This window comes from Triticum urartu, chromosome 3, assembly GCF_003073215.2.
Source record: "Triticum urartu cultivar G1812 chromosome 3, Tu2.1, whole genome shotgun sequence".
Classification (NCBI taxonomy): Eukaryota; Viridiplantae; Streptophyta; class Magnoliopsida; order Poales; family Poaceae; genus Triticum; species Triticum urartu.
Window position 1 is genome coordinate 247,391,182 of NC_053024.1, and position 20,605 is coordinate 247,411,786.

General features: G+C 43.0%; 1 protein-coding gene across 1 annotated transcript in view; it reads left to right on the forward strand.

Annotated features, from left to right (window-relative positions):
* The window catches only part of LOC125546804 (SH3 domain-containing protein C23A1.17-like), a 52,429-nt gene that overhangs the window by 388 nt on the left and 31,436 nt on the right, over nt 1-20,605 (forward strand). The window lies entirely within an intron of this gene.

Genomic DNA, 20,605 nt, shown 5'->3' on the forward strand with positions numbered 1-20,605 from the left:
CCGCGAGGCGTAAGACCCTACTCCTACTTTGGTCGATTGATGGTGGAATGAACGTGGTGATGCGTAGTACACTTGCCTGGCAGGGTTCGCCCAGGGGCCGCAGCGACTACGCGTGTATGGTGGCTTGGGTTCATCAACTTTTCCAACCCCCTCCCCCTACGAGTGCCATGGGCCTCCTTTTATAGATTAAGGGGTCGCCACAATGGCAAAGTTGTCATTATCCACTGATATGATAGCGAACAGTGCTATCATAGCTAACTCTATGGGCTGACATGGTGCATTAAATGCGCCGCTTGGTGTCACATCACTGGTCTCCCGGCAAGGCTTGCCGGGCAATCTTGCCAGCTCCGCGCATGTTCCCTTGACACGTCGTAGGACGGGTGTCATCTATGGGCTTCTTCTATAGGAAATGGCTGCCATGTGGCGAACGGTTTCCACTTAATCATCTTGCGGGTTGACACCACACTGATTGACGACGTGGGTCATGCTTGAGTGGTTCTTGGGGTGGTTCTGCCCCCGCGAGCCCCGGCAGACCTTGCCGGGGTGCCTCAGTTGCCTGCTTTTCGCGATGGCCTTGCCCCTTGCCGGGCTCGCCTACTCGGCAAGGGAGGCCCTTCTCTTGCTGATATCTTGCTCTTCTGCCTCGATCTTGGTCTCTCTAGACTGCGTGTTGGTTCTTCAAATCTCTTGGTCCTTCAACCTCTGACTTGGGTTGGTGCTTCAATCTTGTTCTCGTGCCTGTGCATAGTCTGGGCAACAGACCCAGGGTTTGGTGCACCGACAAACTAGTTCCTAGGAACGTTGTTATAGAAAATTTGTATGCTAAATCATTAAAAAATTCTACGTGTTTGATTGAGGAGTTGGAAACTAAAGATGATAATACTTAGATCTTTGCATAATGCCTAGCTAGGGACGTAAAACGATAGCGCTTGCTGGGAGGCAACCCAATGAATAAAATTTATTTTTGTCTTTTTCTTTATGTTCTTGAGTGTTTGCACAATTATGCTACTATTATGATTGTGTTTTTTGTGTTTTAATTAGTGTTTGTGCCAAGCAAAGCCTTTGGGATCATGTTGGGTGATAGTTGATTTGATCTTGCTGAAAAAAATAAATTTTTTCACTCACGAAATTTATTTTCATTTTTAACAGAAGCGTGATAAAATACTGATTCTTCTTAAAGGCGATTAATATAGTAATTGCACTGACTGTTCTGTTTCCTACAAACTGTTATAATCTTTCAGAATTATTGGAGTTACGAAAATATTCTAAATATTTAGATTCCTACAAAATGTTCTGTTTTTGATAGATTCTGTTTTCTTTGCATTGTGTGCTTATTTCGATGAATCTATGGTTTGTATTGGAGGGTATAAGCTATATCAAAGTTGGAATATAGTAGATATAATGCAAAAATAAAATATGAATGGGTTTGCAATAGTACTTATAATAGTGATTTGCTTTCTTATATTAACGGATCTCATGAAGATTTTGTTTAGTTTTGCGTGATTGAAGTTTTCAAGTTTTGGGTGATATTACGATGGATGAAGGAATAAGGAGTAAGAAGAGCCTAAGCTTGGGGATGCCCATAGCATCCTGATACGTCTCCGTCGTATCTACTTTTCCAAAAACGTTTGCCCTTGTTTTGGACTCTAACTTGCATGATTTGAATGGAACTAACCCGGACTGACGTTGTTTTCAGCAGAATTACCATGGTGTTATTTATGTGCAGAAACAAAAGTTCTCAGAATGACATGAAACTTCACAGAACGTCTTTTTGGAAATAATAAAACATCCTTGCAAAAGATGAAGACCAGGGGGCCCACACCCTAGCCACGAGGGTGGGGGCGCGTCTGCCCCCCAGGGCGCGCCCCCTACCTCATGGCCCCCCTGGAGCTCCTCCGACCTCAACTCCAACTCTATATATTTGCTTTTGGGGAGAAAAAGTTAGGGAGAGGGATTCATCGTGTTTTACGATACAGAGCCGCCGCCAAGCCCAAAAACCTCACGGGAGGGCTGATCTGGAGTCCGTTCGGGGCTCCGGAGAGGGGAATCCATCGCCATCATCATCATCAACCTTCCTCCGTCACCAATTTCATGATGCTCGTCGCTGTGCGTGAGTAATTCCATCGTAGGCTTGCTGGACGGCGATGGGTTGGATGAGATTTATCATGTAATCGAGTTAGTTTTGCTAGGGTTTGATCCCTAGTATCTACTATGTTCTGAGATTGATGTTGCTATGACTTTGCTATTTTTAATGCTTGTCACTAGGGCCCGAGTGCCATGATTTCAGATCTGAACCTATTATGTTTTCTTCAATATATGAGAGTTCTTGATCCTATCTTGCCAGTAAATAGTCACCTATTATGTGTTATGATCCGTTAACCCCGAAGTGACAATAATCGGGATACTTACCGGTGATGACCGTAGTTTGAGTAGTTCATGTATTCACTATGTGTTAATGCTTTTGTCCGGTACTCTATTAAAAGGAGGCCTTAATATCCCTCAGTTTCCGCTAGTACCCCACTGCCATAGGAGGGTAGGACAAAAGATGTCATGCAAGTTCTTTTCCATAAGCACGTATGACTATATTCGGAATACATGCCTACATTACATTGATGAATTGGAGCTAGTTCTATGCCACCCTTGGTTATGACTGTTACATGATGAACCGCATCCGGCATAATTCTCTATCACCGATCCATTGCCTACGAGCTTTCCATATATTGTTCTTCGCTTATTTACTTTTCCGTTGCTATTGCTATCATCACTACAAAATACATAAAACATTACTTTTGCTATAATTACCTTTTGCTACCGCTACCACTACTATCATATTACTTTGCTACTAAACACTTTGCTTCAGATATTAAGTTTCCAGGTGTGGTTGAATTGACAGCTCAGCTGCTAATACTTTAGAATATTCTTTGGCTCCCCTTGTGTCGAATCAATAAATTTGGGTTGAATACTCTACCCTCGAAAACAGTTGCGATCCCCTATACTTGTGGGTTATCAAGACTATTTTCTAGTGCCGTTGCCGGGGAGCATAGCTCTATTCTTTGAGTCACTTGGGATTTATATCTGCTTTTCATTATGAAGAACTTGAGAGATGCAAAAACCAAGATTTATCCCTCAACTACGATGGGAGGTAAGGAACTGCCATCTAGCTCTGCACTTGATTCACCTTCTATTTTAAGTAAGCTTGCGACACCTAAACCTGCTTCTGCTATTCGTTCTGACATGTCGCATGTTATTAATGATGCCACTTCTGCTATGCATGATACTTATGATGAAACTACTTCTATGCTTGATGCTACTGTGCCACTTGGTGAATTTCTTGATGAACAACTTGCTAGGGTTAGAGAGAATGAAAATATTGAAACCGATAATATTGATGAAAGTGATGATGAAGACTCTCCCCCTAATAAATATGAATCGCCTGTTATTCCCGAGGATTATGTTTTTGAAAAGGAAGCTCCTTTAGCTATTTTAGCTTGCAAAGATAGATACGACCTCAAGAGGTTATTAGCTAAATGGAAGCAGCAATCTCTTAATGCTAGAATGAAACCTGACCCTGCTTTTGCTACTTCACCTATCTGTGTTACTGATAAGGATTATGAATTCTCTGTTGATCCTGATATAATTACTTAGGTTGAATCTGATCCTTCTCATGCCTATGAATCTGAAACTATTCTGGCACATCTTACTAAATTAAATGATATAGCTACCCTGTTCACTAATGATGAGAGAACTCGTTACTTTTATATCCATAAATTATTCCTGTTCTCATTAAAGGGTGATGCTAAGGTATGGTTTAATTATCTTGATCCTGGTTGTGTGCGTAGTCCCCAGGATATGATTTATTACTTGTCTGCTAAATATTTCCCTGCTCATAAGAAACAAGCTGCTTTGAGGGATATATATAATTTTGTGCAAATTGAAGAAGAGAGTCTCCCACAAGCTTGGGGGAGGCTTCTCAAGTTACTTAATGCTTTGCCTGATCATCTTGTTAAGAAAAATCAAATACTTGATATCTTTTATAATGGACTAACCGATGCTTCCAGAGATTACCTGGATAGTTGTGCTGGTTCTGTTTTCAGGGAAAGAACACTAGATGAAGCTGAAATTCTATTGAATAATACGTTGACAAATGAAAATAATTGGACACTTCCTGAGCCAGCTCCTGAGCCAATTCCTGAGCCTATTCCTAAACCAACTCCGAAGAAAAGAGGTGTTCTATTTCTCAGTCCTGAAGATATGCAAGAGGCAAAGAAATCTATGAAAGAAAAAAGGTATTAAAGCTGAAGATGTTAAGAATTTACCTCCTATTGAAGAAATACACGGTCTTAATTTACCGCATGTTGAAGAAACATATGATCTTAATCCATTACCTATTGAAGAAATACATGGTCTTGATAACCCGACACAGTTAGTTAAGGTAAATTCTCTCTATAGATATGATAAAGCTGAAATCCCTCTTACTAAGTTTGCTAGCCCATGCTTAGATGAGTTTGATAAATTTATGGTTAAGCAAGAAGACTTCAATCCTTATTTTGGTAGACAATTGAAATACAATTCAAATATGCTTGAACACTTAGGTGATTATATGGCTAATGTCAAAGGTGAACTTAAACTTATTAGTAAACATGCTTCTATGGTTACCACTCAAGTAGAACAAGTACTTAAGGCTCAAAATGATTTGCTCAATGAATTGAATAGTAAGAATAATGATTATGATGTTAGAGTGGCTACTAGAACTGGTAGAATGACTCAGGAACCTCTATATCTTGAAGGCCACCATAAGATAATTGAGCAAGATTCTCAGAGAAATAATATAGATGCACATAGTCCTTCTAAAAGTGATGAGGACATCAATACCATTATTACACCCACAACCCCTACTGTTACATATACTGGACCAATTACTAGAGCTCGCGCACGCCAATTAAATTACCAGGTACTTTCGTTTCTTGGTAATGATTCTAATGTTCATGAGATTATGATGCTGCCTAAATTGGATACATTTGTTTTGCTTACAAATGAAGGGCCTAGCTTGGAGAAGGGTGAACATTGGAGCAAGAACACGCATGGAGTTGATGGCATGCGCAAGGGGATCAAGAACGGAGTTACAAGTGATGATTTCAGGACTTTGAAGCCGCCATAAGGAGTGCATGAAGCCTTGGACGAAATATACAAGATGCCACTTCATAATATTCGTCCATAGGCTATTCTAGGTGCTGCGTCACCTTAATAATGGGCCAGGCCCATGTAATTTCGAAATACTTAAGTATAGGCTATTTTTAGAGTCCGTATGTGTGGGGAAACAAGAGTTAGGGTTGGTTTCGGACCCCACCCTCAAGGGCCACGAAATTCGCCCCTCTTCCTCCATATATACAGCCCTTAGGGCGTCGTTTAGACTTTGGGTTTTGTTTAGATTAAAAGTTCGCCATAGCTGCAACTTCGCGTACTTCGTTTGTGTCCAACGACCAGACCAAGACGTCACAGAACCCCACCTTGATCAATAAAGCTTTCATCTTATATTCGCAATATCCCGATTGCAATCTTAGTTTCTTGCTTGTTCTTCGTTTGCTCGCAGGAAACAGACCCTCGTGGTCAGGTTGATCGTGCTCCGGCGTGGTCAATAACCTTCGGAAGTTGGTTTAGCGATTGCTAAGGCGCGACGTCTCGCACGTTCGTAGTCGGATCGTCAAGGTCGACTCCCACAGAAAACGATAGCCACCATCTCATCAAAACATCGGGACACCTTAGCCTCTATCAAGTGGTATCAGATTTCCAGGTTGCTCGGTGAGATTTTACAGTTTTTCGTAGATTAGATCGAGTCTGTTCTTCATACCTACAGTCCACGAAAAAGCCACACAAAAAAAATTAGGGTTAGTTCATCATATCCGAACCAATCTGAGCCTTTGCATAATCTTTTTAGGGTTTTTGCTTTGTTGAATTTGCGGTTGCATCGTCGTGTCAAGTTGCTGGTCTTAGAGTCTAGTCTTTTAGAGTTTCGAGTTCTGGTCATAAGTTGTCACGCCGCCGCCGCACCATCATCATCGCCCATCTACCACTTTTGCTTATCCGCCACCGCTCTAAATCCATATCCATATACCACCACCAATCCGTATCCATATACCACCACCAATCTGTATCCATATACCACCACCGCTACCATATACCACCACCGCTGCCATATACCACAACCATATATCCACCACCAATCCGAGTTCTTCTCATATTAGGTTTGTTCTTGAGATCAATCTAAATTCCGATTCGTGTTTCCTTGCCTGCGTAGGTCTCGAAAAAAGAGTCTGGAGACCCCCGGGCAGTTTTTAGGCCAAAATTTTCACGGGCAATTTTTTTCCCTACCCTATTTTTAGACTTTTCTGAGTCTTTTGAGCCACGTGCCATCATAGTGATTTTTTGTCGCACTTTTTCGTCGTCGCTCCCCTGATTTCTGAAAAAAAAAGTGAAAAAAAAAATTCATGCCCATCCTATCAGTTTGACGAGGGAAGAGTTTTGAGACACTCGCCATTATAGTGATTTTTCGCAAAAAAAAAGAGGAGCGCAAAAAAAAGAGGAGCGCAAAAAAAAGGAGCGCAAAAAAAAAGAGAGCGAAAAAAAAGAGAGAGTTCCAGAGTGTGCTTTTCCCTTATTTACGTGTAGCGCCGTGATTTTGTTAGTGTTCTAGGCTCGCGTCTCTAGCACGGTCTAGCCTAGGACCAGCACAGTACCGTCGTTGAGCGTTTATTCAACTTTGCATCTCTGAATTGATTATTGCTGACCCTTTTTGCTACCATACTATAACCCTTCCCAGCTCCACATACATCTACGTCGTGCGTTTGACTCTCCCTGGCAATCGCTCTATCCAAGCTTTTGAGAGTTTTTGACTACAACGGTTGCCGATCACCGCCTGCTGCTGGGTAAGAACTGGTAAGAATTTGAGATTTGCTTGACGGATTTGTGACACCCGCCACCACCACCACCACTTGTTAGTAGTCTGTAGGATCATATTCTTGTGTGTTTCTATTGCTGCTAACCATGCCAGGATCACAAGCCGACGAGACTGACTGGGAGAACTTGACGAACAAGGAGCTTCATGATACGTTTCAGCAAATGATGAATGGACAGGTGCAAGATGTGATAAACAGATTTGAAGAGGCCATGGAGAAGATAGATGGCATGGAGAAGACGTTTGAAACAAAGCTCGATAACAAGTTTGCTGAATTGCTATCGCGTTTTCCACCACCACCACCGGCTGCTCCTGCCGCACCTCTGCAACAACAGCAACAACACCGACTACCTCCACGTCGGGAAACAGCCCTTCGCCGAGCGAGCCGTGTCCCTCTTCAGTCGGGCCAAACTGCTGGTGCTGCTGTTGATACTTCTGTGGCTCCTACTGCTGACGTGGAGGAGGATGCTTATGTGGGAGATTATGAGGATGAGGTTGATCAAAATCAGAACTACGTGCCACCAACAGCACAGCAACCACCAGGTCGTCCACATGCAAATAATGGCAATGGTAGGGCTCACCCTCAGGTACGAGATCATGACCATCTCCCTAAACTAAAATTGAATATTCCACCATTTGAGGGTAGATATGTTCCTGATATATATCTTACTTGGGAGTTAGAAACTGAACAATGATTTACATGTTTACAATATCCCGAGGAGAGACGTGTTCCTGCTGCTGTTTGTGCTTTCACTAGTTTTGCATGTGTTTGGTGGTCTGAGCATTGTAGATTATATCCTATTCCGGCTACTTGGGCTGCTTTGAAAACTGCTATGCATACTCGTTGGGTTCCACCATATTATCAACGTGAATTACTTCAAAAATTGCAGCGCTTAAGACAGGGAAAAAATTCTGTAGAAGAATATTATCAGGAATTACAAACTGGCATGATTAGATGTGGTATTGTTGAGGAGAATGAAGCTATGCTTGCACGTTTTATGGGTGGATTAAATAGAGAGATTCAGACGATTCTAGAGTATAAGGAGTATACTAATATCACTCGTTTATTCCATCTTGCTTGTAAAGCTGAACGTGAAGTGCAGGATCGACAGGCATTGGCGCGGACTAACTTTTCTGCAGGTCGACCTTCATCATGGACACCACGTGCATCATCTACTTCCACACGTTCTGCTACACCGGCGCCTCCGTCGGCTGCCACCTCCAACCGTGATACAATAAAGCAGGCACAATCACCACTATCTGCCAAGAGCACACCTTCTGGGCCTGCAAAGAGCTCTTCTTCATCCATGGCATCAACAGGGCAAACACATGATATTATTTGTCGACGTTGCAAGGGTGGAGGTCATTATGCGAGAGAATGCCCATCTAAGCGTGTGATGATTGTTACTGAGGATGGTGGGTATGAGTCCGCTAGTGACTATGATGAGGAGACTTTGGCTCTTATTACACGTGACGAACACGGTGGAGACGATTCTGATCATGAGACGCAATACATGGCTCCTGAAGATGCTGACAGGTATGAATGTTTAGTTGCTCAACGTGTTTTGAGTGTGCAGGTTACACAAGCTGAGCAAAATCAGAGGCATAATTTGTTCCATACAAAGGGAGTTGTGAAGGAACGTTCTGTTCGCGTGATCATAGATGGAGGGAGCTGCAATAACTTGGCTAGCATGGAGATGGTGGAGAAGCTATCTCTCACCACAAGACCACATCCACATCCTTACTACATCCAATGGTTCAACAACAGCGGCAAGGTTAAGGTAACACGTACTGTTCGTGTGCATTTTAGTATCTCTACATATGCTGATTATGTTGATTGTGATGTGGTACCTATGCAAGCATGTTCCTTATTACTTGGTAGACCATGGCAATTTGATAAAAATTCTGTACACCATGGTAGAAACAATCAGTATACTCTTGTTCATAACGATAAAAATATTACTTTGCTTCCTATGACTCCTGATTCCATTTTGAAAGATGATATTAATAGAGCTAATAAAGCAAAACAGGAGACAAATAAGAGTGAAAATCAGATTGTGGCAAAAGAATTTGAGCACCAAATGAAGCCTAATAATAAACCATCTACTGTTGTTTCTGAAATTAAATTGAAAAGTGCATGTTTACTTGCCACCAAATCTGATATTGATGAGCTAGATTTCAGCAAATCTGTTTGCTATGCTTTTGTGTGCAAAGAGGCATTATTTTTATTCGAGGACGTGCCTTCCTCTTTGCCCCCTGCTGTCACTAACATTTTGCAGGAGTTCGCTGACATCTTTCCACAAGACGTGCCACCGGGATTACCACCTATTCGAGGGATTGAGCATCAAATTGACTTAATTCCCGGTGCTTCGCTACCCAACCGTGCACCATACCGTACCAATCCAGAGGAGACGAAGGAGATTATGCGTCAAGTACAAGAACTGCTCGACAAAGGTTATATACGCAAATCCCTTAGTCCTTGTGTTGTTCCTATCATTTTAGTGCTGAAAAAGGATGGTACGTCGCGTATGTGCGTTGATTGTAGAGGCATTAATAATATTACTATTCGTTATCGTCATCCTATTCCTAGGCTAGATGATATGCTTGATGAATTGAGTGGCTCTACAATATTCTCCAAAGTTGATTTGCGTAGTGGATACCATCAAATTCGTATGAAATTGGGGTGATGAATGGAAAACAGCATTTAAAACTAAGTTTGGATTATATGAGTGGTTAGTCATGCCTTTTGGGTTAACTAATGCACCTAGTACTTTCATGAGGTTAATGAACGAAGTTTTACGTGCTTTCATTGGACGATTTGTGGTAGTTTACTTTGATGACATATTGATTTATGCAAATCTTTGGAGGAACATTTGGAACATTTACGTGCTGTTTTTATTGCTCTACGTGATGCACGTTTGTTTGGAAACCTTGGAAAGTGCACCTTTTGCACTGACCGAGTATCTTTTCTTGGCTATGTTGTTACTCCACAGGGAATTGAAGTTGATAAAGCCAAGATTGAAGCTATTGAGAGTTGGCCGCAGCCCAAAACGGTCACACAAGTGAGGAGTTTCCTTGGCCTCGCTGGTTTCTATAGGCGTTTTGTGAGAGATTTCAGCACCATTGCTGCACCTCTCAACGAGCTTACAAAGAAGGATGTGCCTTTTGTTTGGGGTACCGCACAGGAAGAAGCCTTCACGGTATTGAAAGATAAGTTGACACATGCTCCTTTACTCCAACTTCCTAATTTCAATAAGACTTTTGAGCTTGAATGTGATGCTAGTGGAATTGGATTAGGAGGTGTGTTATTACAAGATGGAAAACCTGTTGCATACTTTTCTGAAAAATTGAGTGGGCCTAGTCTGAACTATTCTACTTATGATAAAGAATTATATGCTCTTGTTCGGACCTTAGAAACATGGCAACATTATTTATGGCCCAAGGAATTTGTTATACATTCTGATCATGAATCTTTGAAACACATTAAAAGTCAAGCAAAACTGAACCGTAGACATGCTAAATGGGTTGAATTCATTGAGACTTTCCCTTATGTCATTAAACACAAGAAGGGTAAAGAAAATGTTATTGCTGATGCCTTGTCTCGTCGTTATACTATGCTTTCACAACTTGACTTTAAAATATTTGGTTTGGAGACCATCAAAGATCAATATGTTCATGATGCTGAATTTAAAGATGTATTGCAGAATTGTAAGGAAGGGAGAACTTGGAACAAGTTCGTTCTTAACGATGGATTTGTGTTTCGTGCTAACAAGCTATGCATTCCAGCTAGCTCCGTTCGTCTTTTGTTGTTGCAGGAGGCGCATGGAGGAGGATTAATGGGACACTTTGGCGTCAAGAAGACGGAGGATATACTTGCTACACATTTCTTTTGGCCAAAGATGAGACGGGATGTTGAGCGTTTTGTTGCTCGCTGCACTACATGTCAAAGAGCTAAGTCACGACTCAATCCTCATGGTTTATATATGCCTTTGCCTGTACCTAGTGTTCCTTGGGAGGATATATCTATGGACTTTGTTTTAGGTTTACCTCGAACAAAGAAGGGGAGGGATAGCATATTTGTTGTCGTGGATAGGTTCTCGAAAATGGCACACTTTATACCATGTCATAAAAGCGATGATGCTGTTAATGTTGCTGATTTGTTCTTTCGTGAAATTATTCGCTTACATGGTGTGCCAAATACTATTGTTTCAGATCGTGATACTAAATTTCTTAGCCACTTTTGGAGATGTTTATGGGCTAAGTTGGGGACTAAGCTGCTTTTTAGTACTACTTGTCACCCCCAAACTGATGGACAAACTGAAGTAGTCAATAGAACATTGTCTACTATGCTTAGGGCTGTTTTGAAGAATAACAAGAAAATGTGGGAAGAATGCTTGCCTCATATTGAATTTGCTTATAATCGTTCATTGCATTCTGCTACTAAGATGTGCCCTTTTGAAATTGTGTATGGTTTCCTACCTCGTGCACCTATTGATTTGTTGCCTCTTCCATCTTCGGAGAAGGTTAATTTTGATGCTAAAGAACGTGCTGAGTTGATTTTTAAAAATGCATGAGTTAACTAAGGAAAACATTGAGCGTATGAATGCTAAATATAAACTTGCTGGAGATAAGGGTAGAAAACATGTTATGTTTGCACCTGGAGATCTTGTTTGGTTACATATTGCGTAAGATAGATTTCGCTATCTGCGCAATATCCCAAATCTAATTCCGAAGCACGTCATCAAAAGAAATTAACCTTTAAAGCGCGAAAGAAAAATGAGAAGAGGAATGCAACAAGCATAAAACCTGAGACATCCGTGATAGATTGTGTGGGGTACTCCCACTCGTTAGACAGTTGAGCAGGGATTGAAAAGCTTAGTTGCGCGGTGAGGAAGAATCAGCTCTCACAATTCAGGGCACCCATCTTAGTTATTATTTATGCTCAGATCGAGACAGACTCATTGCCAAAGTGAGGACGACAGTGATGAACTCAAAGCATCAATAGCCATGTTACCAATCTCACACAGCCCCTACTGCAGATATAACACGACACCGAGCGTACCAATTCTTACCCAGCCAGCTCCACTTTTCTTGATTAGCCTCACATGCGCAATTAAACCTTAGCAAGCGTGGGCCCGGGTCAGGAAGGGCCTAACATTTCGTTTCTCCTTCAGTTTAGATGGACTAATAGCTTTCAATAAAGAGATTTCAAGGAGCTGCCTAAATTTGGGATTACATTTCTTTGCCCTTATCCAATGAAGAAGGCCTAGCTTGTGAGAGAGGAGTAAGCAGTTGGACATAGAACACACATGAAGGCGAACAGTTGATGGCTAGTGAGCATTGGACAATGAAACAAAGGAGCTTACACAGGAGTGATCTAACAGATTTCTAAAGCCTGCCACACCACTTGCCCAAGTAGAGACATGTCATGCCAAAACACCTGGAACGAATAATAAGAGATGCGGCACCATATCGAAAAATAATTCGTAGTATCAACGCATCTGAAACGATAGCCACTATCGTGACTGCGGTTCACCTTATTAATTGTGCCACCATGTAAGCGAAATAAATTCACGAAAAAGAACAAATCCAGCCAACCATCTCCAATATGCGTAACAATTTTCCGAAACAGTATCCTAAGTAATGGGACCATATTGGTTTATAATTAGAGTCGTTAGTCGGGGAACCAGAGTTAGGTGGTTAACGTGGACACCTATCTTCGAGAACCTCCAATGCTCACGACAACAAAGTAGGCCACGAAACTAACCCTCCCTCCCCTCTCTTTTCCTGCCTAATACGATACAGCCGCGCGTAAGGCGCTGCAGATACGATATATCAGACTCGCGAGGAGATAATATTTACGATGAAAGGTTCGGTGCACTGGCGGCGCTCAAAACGAGGCACGATACTTCGCGTACGGCGTTTTGTGCTCTCAACGGACCAGACCAAACCGCACAGAACCGCCACGCATGATCAAAAGCTTTCATCTTTCATAATCGCAATATCCCGCATGCAACTCAGGTTCGTGCGCTCGGTGCTCGCAGAAAACAGCCCCTCGGTCAAGGTTGAGCGCGCGTGCCGGCGTGCTCAGACACCCTCGTAAGTTGGTAAATGCGAGGCTAAGGCGACGACGTCTTGCGGCACGTCAATCGATCGGCAAGTCGACTCCCACAGTTGAAAAAACCTGAAGTTGATCTTAATTAAAATGCACCAACCGCGTGTGTAACCATGATGGTCTCTTCTCGGTGAAGTCCGGGAAGTGAACACGGTGTTGGAGTTATGTTTGACGTAGGTTGTTCTAGGATCACTTCTTGATCATAGTTTTATCGACCGTGCCTTGCCTTCTCTTCTCGCTCTCATTTGCGTAAGTTAGCCACCATATATGCTAGTCGCTTGCTGCAGCTCCACATCATACCTTTGCCTTACCTATAAGCTTAAATAGTCTTGATGGCGAGGGTGCGAGATTACTGAGTCCCCGTGACTCACAGATACTTCCAAAACCAGCTTGCTTGTGCCGTTGAACCGTGCAGATGACGCAACCAAGCTCACGGAGGAGCTCGATGAAGATCTTGTCCTTTGTGTTGTTTCGTTCTAGTTGTTCAGTAGTGGAGCCCAGTTGGGGTCGATCGGGGACCTTGTTTGGGGTTCTTCTTTTATTTTGGTTCCGTAGTCGGACCTTGATTGTATTTGGATGTTGTAATGCTTTATTCATGTATTTGTGTGAAGTGGCAATTGTAAGCCAACTATGTATCTTTTCCCTTATTGTATTACATGGGTTGTTTGTGAAGATTACCTCACTTGCGACATTGCTTTCAATGCGGTTATGCCTCTAAGTCGTGCTTCGACACGTGGGAGATATAGCCGCATCGAGGGCATTACAAGTTGGTATCAGAGCCTTCCCCGACCTTAGGAGCCCCCCTGCTTGATCGAATTAGCTGACGAGTTGAGTCTAGAAAAATGTTTTGAGTCATTTAGGAATTATATATCGGAGAGTTTAGGAATTCTTTTTACTCCCCAGTCCCTTCGTCGCTCTGGTAAGGCATCCTGACGTAGAGTTTTGTCCCTTCTCTTCTCAAATTTCACTAAAAAAAATTAGGATCACGCGGGTATCTTGGAATCGTTCTGATCGATTTTTGACGAGAACATTGTTCTTGGTGCCTCCTGTCATTTAGGGGTTGTGGCAGTGTCCCGAGGAGTTGAGCTCCGAGGTGTTGTCGTCACAATTTTATCGTTGAAGTTCGGGAATACCTAAGTTTAGTTTCGCCGACATCGAAAATCTCTTTTATGCAGTTGTTGGTGAGATAACCTCGACGCCACCCAGTACTGGGGCGGGAGTTCGGGAGTATTGCCATAACTCGTATAACGGATGCTTTTCGAAGGTTGAGGTAAACGATTTCCGAAGGTTTCTTGGTTATGTGTTGAAAGATGGATACGGCTGGATGTAGGATTTGCTAGTTTTGGGTGAGATATTATGCTTCCCCTGTATCCCCAACACCTGATTGCATAACCGGAAAGTTTCGTGAGTTTATAAGTGGGAATTCAAGTAGCTCTTAGGATATCTTTCTGACAGATGTATGATATGAAATTGGGGTTCGACGTCTAGTGGTCCGCCTATTCACGGTTGATTTTACAATGGTCTCGTTGTGTCTTAAAGAGTCCTTGGCTATGCCGACTCGGGGATGCTTCGTATGTCATGTGCACTGCCTTGTACATGATGGTGCTATACGATCGAGCCCGTGTAGGCCCCACCACGAAAACTTCGGACGAAATCTCTCTCATATGTTTGTTCCGGCTTATTCTGTAAGCCAGTCCTTTGTTTTTGTTTGGAGTTGTGGTATTCAAGTTGCTTCAATGTCAAGTGTTGATTCCATACCTTCCCCAAATGGTGTTCTCATACTCCGTTGTGAATACTAATCCTTCTCGATAATTGAGATTGTTATGCCAATCTTGTTCTACCGGTGTGTCTCTCTTCAAGTGGATCCGATCACTTCAACATTCGCAAGATCAATTATCAGTTCTTCTCAATGTTGTTTGTTTCATCCATCTCCAAGTTGCCTTTGTTTTTTTCCCGCCCTCCCTCCCTTGTTTTTCTTCAAGGACTCAGATTTCTTAATTGAGTATCCATCTTATTGATGTGAAGCCTCTCCATTCTTTTCCTTCAATGTTCTTATCTGGTGATTCTCATGAAGATACTAACGGAGCTTCTAGTTCATCATTCTTCGTTTCTTTTATCTTCTCCGGTGGTTTCAAGTCATGCTTTGTTGATCTTACCCTTTCCTCATTTCAATGCCTTCTCATACCGGTGCACCTCATATTCATTCACCTCTCGCTATCCATTTGTTCCGGAGTGCTCAAGATATCTCGAAGATTCGTGTTTCCACTCTGCTTTCGTTCCAGCTCTTTCGAGGATGTTATCTCATTCAAGCCATTTAATTCAACTGGTGCAATCTCTCTTTTCAAGTAATTGTTCTACGGTGTATTTTTGAGTGGGCCCTAACCCACAGGTCTTTTCCCCAGGATCTTACCTGACTCTTCTAATTTCCGGAGTTATTCTCATATTCATCTCAAAGTTTGACGTAAGAATGATTTATCATCAGACAAATGCCTTTCTCCAAGATCGGTTAAATTCTTTTCATCGTTGGCTCAACCTCTTCGTTTTGATTCTCCCGGAGTATCTCAACAATTCTTGGTGGTGTTTCTCCTCGTCATTCTCACATATTGAAGACCGAAGAAGAGTTTCTCTTTAATCTTGCTCCATTCTCTTCAAGATTCATGATTCTAGCTTGATGCCTTCCTCTCATAATTGTTTTCGATTGTGAGAATTCTTTTCACCCATCCGGAGTAATTCAGAGTATTTTCAGTTTGATTCGCCGAAGCCCATCATTTCAGAAGATTTATTCATTCTCAGCTTTCAGCTATCATTCTCCAAATCTTACCGGTGCATCATTCAATTATTCTCTTATTAGCTTGTGATCGCTTCGTTCTCATGTATCTAAATTCTCTCAAGCTTCTTCGTTCATTTGCTAATTCTTCCTGGTGTTGTCCTTATCTTTTCCTCGGCCATTTTAATTCTTACGGTGGTTTGCTCAAGATTCTATTCCATCGTTATCATATCAACTCATTCGTTGTTTTTTCAAATCCTACCAATGGCTTGTTGAAGACCGTCTCAAGTTTTCGCTATATCTATCTTAATCCTTTCTACGAGAATAAGTAGTAGGCCAAATCCATTGCTTGTCATCAATCTAAATTGGTGAAGGATGAGCATAACATAATTCTTATTCTGGATTCACCCAAATGATCAATTCTTTATTCTGGAGGCTCATCAAATTCTCGGTTCGAGATGCTTTATCTTTCATTCCAGGAGTTCCAAGCTTTCACTTTATCTCGTTGCAAAGCTTCATCTAATCATTGCAAGGCTTCAATCTTATTCTTTTCATCCTTCTTGTCGTTTGATCATCATTTTGTTTACCGGAGTTCTTCATGGAGGTTCTACATGATGGTTCATAAAGGATTTATTTCCTTCTCGAAGTTTTCATCGAGATTCTTTTCTAAGGAGCTCAAGTATTCTTCATCTTGCAATCCGTAGTGCAATTCTTCTTACCGTATCATTTTAGGTAGTGCTATGGCACTCTTCATAACTTGAGTTCATGTTTCATGATTCACATGTTGTCAAGAATGAGGTATCTTAAATCCATCAATCTCTTCATTGGAATTATCTTGGCTTATTTTTTCACCTAAAGCTTTTCCCTAAGGATTGTTGCTAATTATGGTCTTTATAAATGACCCAAGTTCTTCATTTATCCTTCCGGTGAAATAAGCTTCTCGTCTCCTTGTTCGTATCAAGCAAATCTTTTGTCTCCCGTTAGTGGCGGAATTTCACCTCATAATTTCGAGATGTTGTTTATAAGCCCACAACAAGCTTACTCTTTTAGTTGTTGGTTTTCCAACAATTCCGTTCGACCCTACTCCTAAAGATGCTTTTCAAAGGTAGAAGTTGTTGTTCTTCTTCTCCGTTCTTTTGTTCCGACGATCTATCTTCTATTTTTTGTCCAGGAGGCTTTGTGATGTTGCTATTTTCAATCATCATCTCGAAATGGTGAGGGTCGTGTTCTTTCCGTTGCTTATCCATTTAACCGGAGTGTTGTGTACTCTGTTCAAGTTCTTTGCACCTTATCAAGTCTTGCATCTCTTCTACCGGGGTGCTTTCAACTTTGTTATCCTTTGTTGCATTCTTTCTTTCAATTTGTTCAACCTCTCAAGGTTCCTTGGTTTCACTCATTGGTCAAAGAAGCAACTTAGTTTTACCTCTTCTCTTCCTCTTCCGCTTTCCCTCCGGTGCCATTCTAGATCTCGGGTCGAGATCCTCTCGTAGTAGTGGAGTGTTGTGACGCCCCAAGGCTGGAGCTTCAGATGCCTTCCAGAGTTTCCGGGTTTTCGCCATGTGAGTTGTTGGTTTGTTGCATTCATCTTTGCATCATGTGCATTGCATCATGTCATAAATCTTTTGCATCTCAACTAAATAAATTGCATAGATCGTTGATCTATTTAAATCGAGGGAACTCACATGGTGTTTTCTCTTTAAAACATACCCTCCCAATATTTAGGGAGCTATATAAAATATTCCATTAGTTTGGAATTTACCGCAACACACGGGCATATTAAATCCCTTCCTTTCCTGCCTCAAGTTTGGACTCTCTAACTTTGCCAAATTCTTTTCCCATTTATCGAGGCTCTTTTCTTTAATCTCAACATTTTTTGAGCACTTCTAAAACCTAGCCCCAATTCAAACCCATTTGAATGATATTCAAATGAGTTTGAATTTAAATCTTGCATTCGCGCCAACTTCTATCTTCTTGGTTCCATCTCAGTTTTGTGGGTCCGGAAATTTATACGCGTGTCCTACTTCTTCCCCAATACCTCCTTTCTTCTCCTTTTTCCTTCTTTGTTTTTTTTTTCTGTTTTTAGAAATGAAGAGAGGGAGAGAAGGGAGCCCAGCAGGCCATTTAAGCCCAGCTGCACCTAAACCAAGCCGGCTCCAAGGCCCACTCCCCCAACCCACCTAACCCTCTAACCTAGCCCACACCCTGCTCTCCTCCCTTGTGCCGCCACTCCCTCCTCTCGATCTCACCCTCTCTCTCCCGCAGCGCCCGAACCACCATCTCCCTCTATCCCATCTTCCTCCCGCAGCCTCTCCCTCTCGATCCCTCTTCACCTCCTCGCCTCCCCGCCGCATGGCTCGGCACCAGCGCCGCTGCTCCTTCGTCGCTGCCAGCGTCCACCTCCTCGCCCATGCCTCTCTGTCGCTCTTCCTTCACGTGAACTGCTGCAGGAGCGCCAACGCCACCAGGCCGCCATCCCGCGCTCAAGCTCCTCCGCCCCTGGGCTCCGTTCGCGCCGCCGTTTGCCTGGATCCGACGCCGGCCGACCAGGATCCGCTCGTCTTCGCCGTTACCAGCGCTGCAGGAACCGTGCTTCAAGTCTCTGTCGCCAATCTGGCCTTGCACATCTTGTTTGACCCAAGGAGACCCACACCACCAGCAAGACCAAGGATGCCCGAACGAGTGCTGACCGAAACGCCTAAGTACCACTACTTCCACGATGACCGTTGTTCGCCAAGTACACCTTCGGACGCCAAGTTCCTCTTCAAAACGTATGACTACTCGGCGTTGCGTCAAGTACCCCGATGGCCGGAGCCCTCGGATCCGTCAAGTTCGTCTACGAACCGAGAACAACTACCGTCTCCGAAGAACCGTGTAACGGAACCGTCATGTTCGACTATGACTCGTGTATGACTACGCGGGATTCCTCGGACGCCTAGTTCAACGATGCATCAAGTTCCTCGCCGTGACCCTGAACATCTGCAGGAAAACATGTACCACTACCACCGTCGAGATTGCGAGAACCTCTACCGTCGATCCTAGAGCATGCGAGAACGACTACTTCCACTACGAACGTCCCGAGAACGTCTACTTCCCCTACACCGCATCGAACTTGATCCGTTCCGAAAAGGCACGCTTCGAAGGTATTACCTCGAGACGAGCACTCGTGGACCGTATGCATGAGTTGTATGAGATGCATGTTGGTTGTTGTATCTTCCCGTGAACGTTAGTTGTTTCCCTCGCTTGGCACCACCGTCGACCCGTGGGAACTTGGTTACCGGGATCACCCCACCATCTTTTGCACGCCCCCATCACTTCCTTTTGCACCGGTATCCTCGTGGGCTACCGGATAACCGATATGTTGCAGTGGCATCATTTTCGTATTCGTCGTCGTGGCACCCCTTTCCTTTCCACCACGGTGACAAATGCTTCATAATGCTCTTGTCAACTTTTAATAAAAATGGCATAAACTTGCACATGTCATCCGCATCATGTTTATAACATTTAAATGGTTAAAATTGTTGTTTGCTTTAAATTGCTAAATGCACATGAGGATTTACCGGAATTGTTGTTCGTTGCTTCCGGCCTCATTTAAACTTGCCTAGATTAGATAGTTTCATCATGCTTCACCTCTTGCCATGCTAACAACATTTAATATTGTTGGGTACATAAACGTGAGAGAACTAAATACGTCATGTGGTGTTTTCTTCAATATGCAACTCCGTTGCATAATGAGCTCCACTTAATTTGTAGGATTGTTTGTGCACTTTGACATGCCATGCCTCTTTAAACCGGACATGCATCATACTTCGTTGTGCATCATGCCATGTTCATGTGATGGTTGTTTATTATGTTGTTTGCTTCTTTCCGGTGTTGCTTGTTCGGGTTAGTTCCGATAACGTCGTGTGTGTGAGGATCTGTTCGACTACGTCCGCATATCTTCTTCATGGACTCGTTCTTCTTCCTTGCGGGATTTCAGGCAAGATGATCATACCCTCGAAATCCTTCTATCTTTGCTTGCTAGATGCTCGCTCTTTTGCTATGCCTATGCTGCGATACCTATCACTTGCTTGTCATGCCTCCCATATTGTTGAAGCAAGCCTCTAACCCACCTTGTCCTAGCAAACCGTTGTTTGGCTATGTTACCGCTTTGCTCAGCCCCTCTTATAGCGTTGTTAGTTGCAGGTGAAGATCGAAGTTTTGTTCCTTGTTGGAACATGGAGATGTTGTTCCTTATTGGAACATGTTTACTTGTTGGGATATCACAATATCTCTTATTTAAATTAATGCATCTATATACTTGGTAAAGGGTGGAAGGCTCGGCCTTATGCCTGGTGTTTTGTTCCACTCTTGCCGCCCTAGTTTCCGTCATATCGGTGTTATGTTCCCGGATTTTGCGTTCCTTACGCGGTTGGCTTATAATGGAAACCCCTTGACAGTTCACCTTGAATAGAACTCCTCTAGCAAGGGCCAACCTTGGTTTTACTAGTCGCCACCTAGCCTTTTTCCCCTAGGAGTCGCGCATCCCGAGGGTCATCTTTATTTTACCCCCCCCCCCCAAGGCCAGTGCTTGTCTAAGTGTTGGTACGAACTAGAGTCCTTTGCAGCGCCACCTCGGGGAAACTTGAGGGCTGGTTTTAGTTGTACGGAGCGCTCATCCGGTGTTGCCCTGAGAACGAGATATATGCAGCTCCTATCAGGATGTCGGCACATCGGGCGTTCTTGCTGGTCTTGTTTTACCTGTCGAAATGTCTTATAACCGGGATTCCGAGCC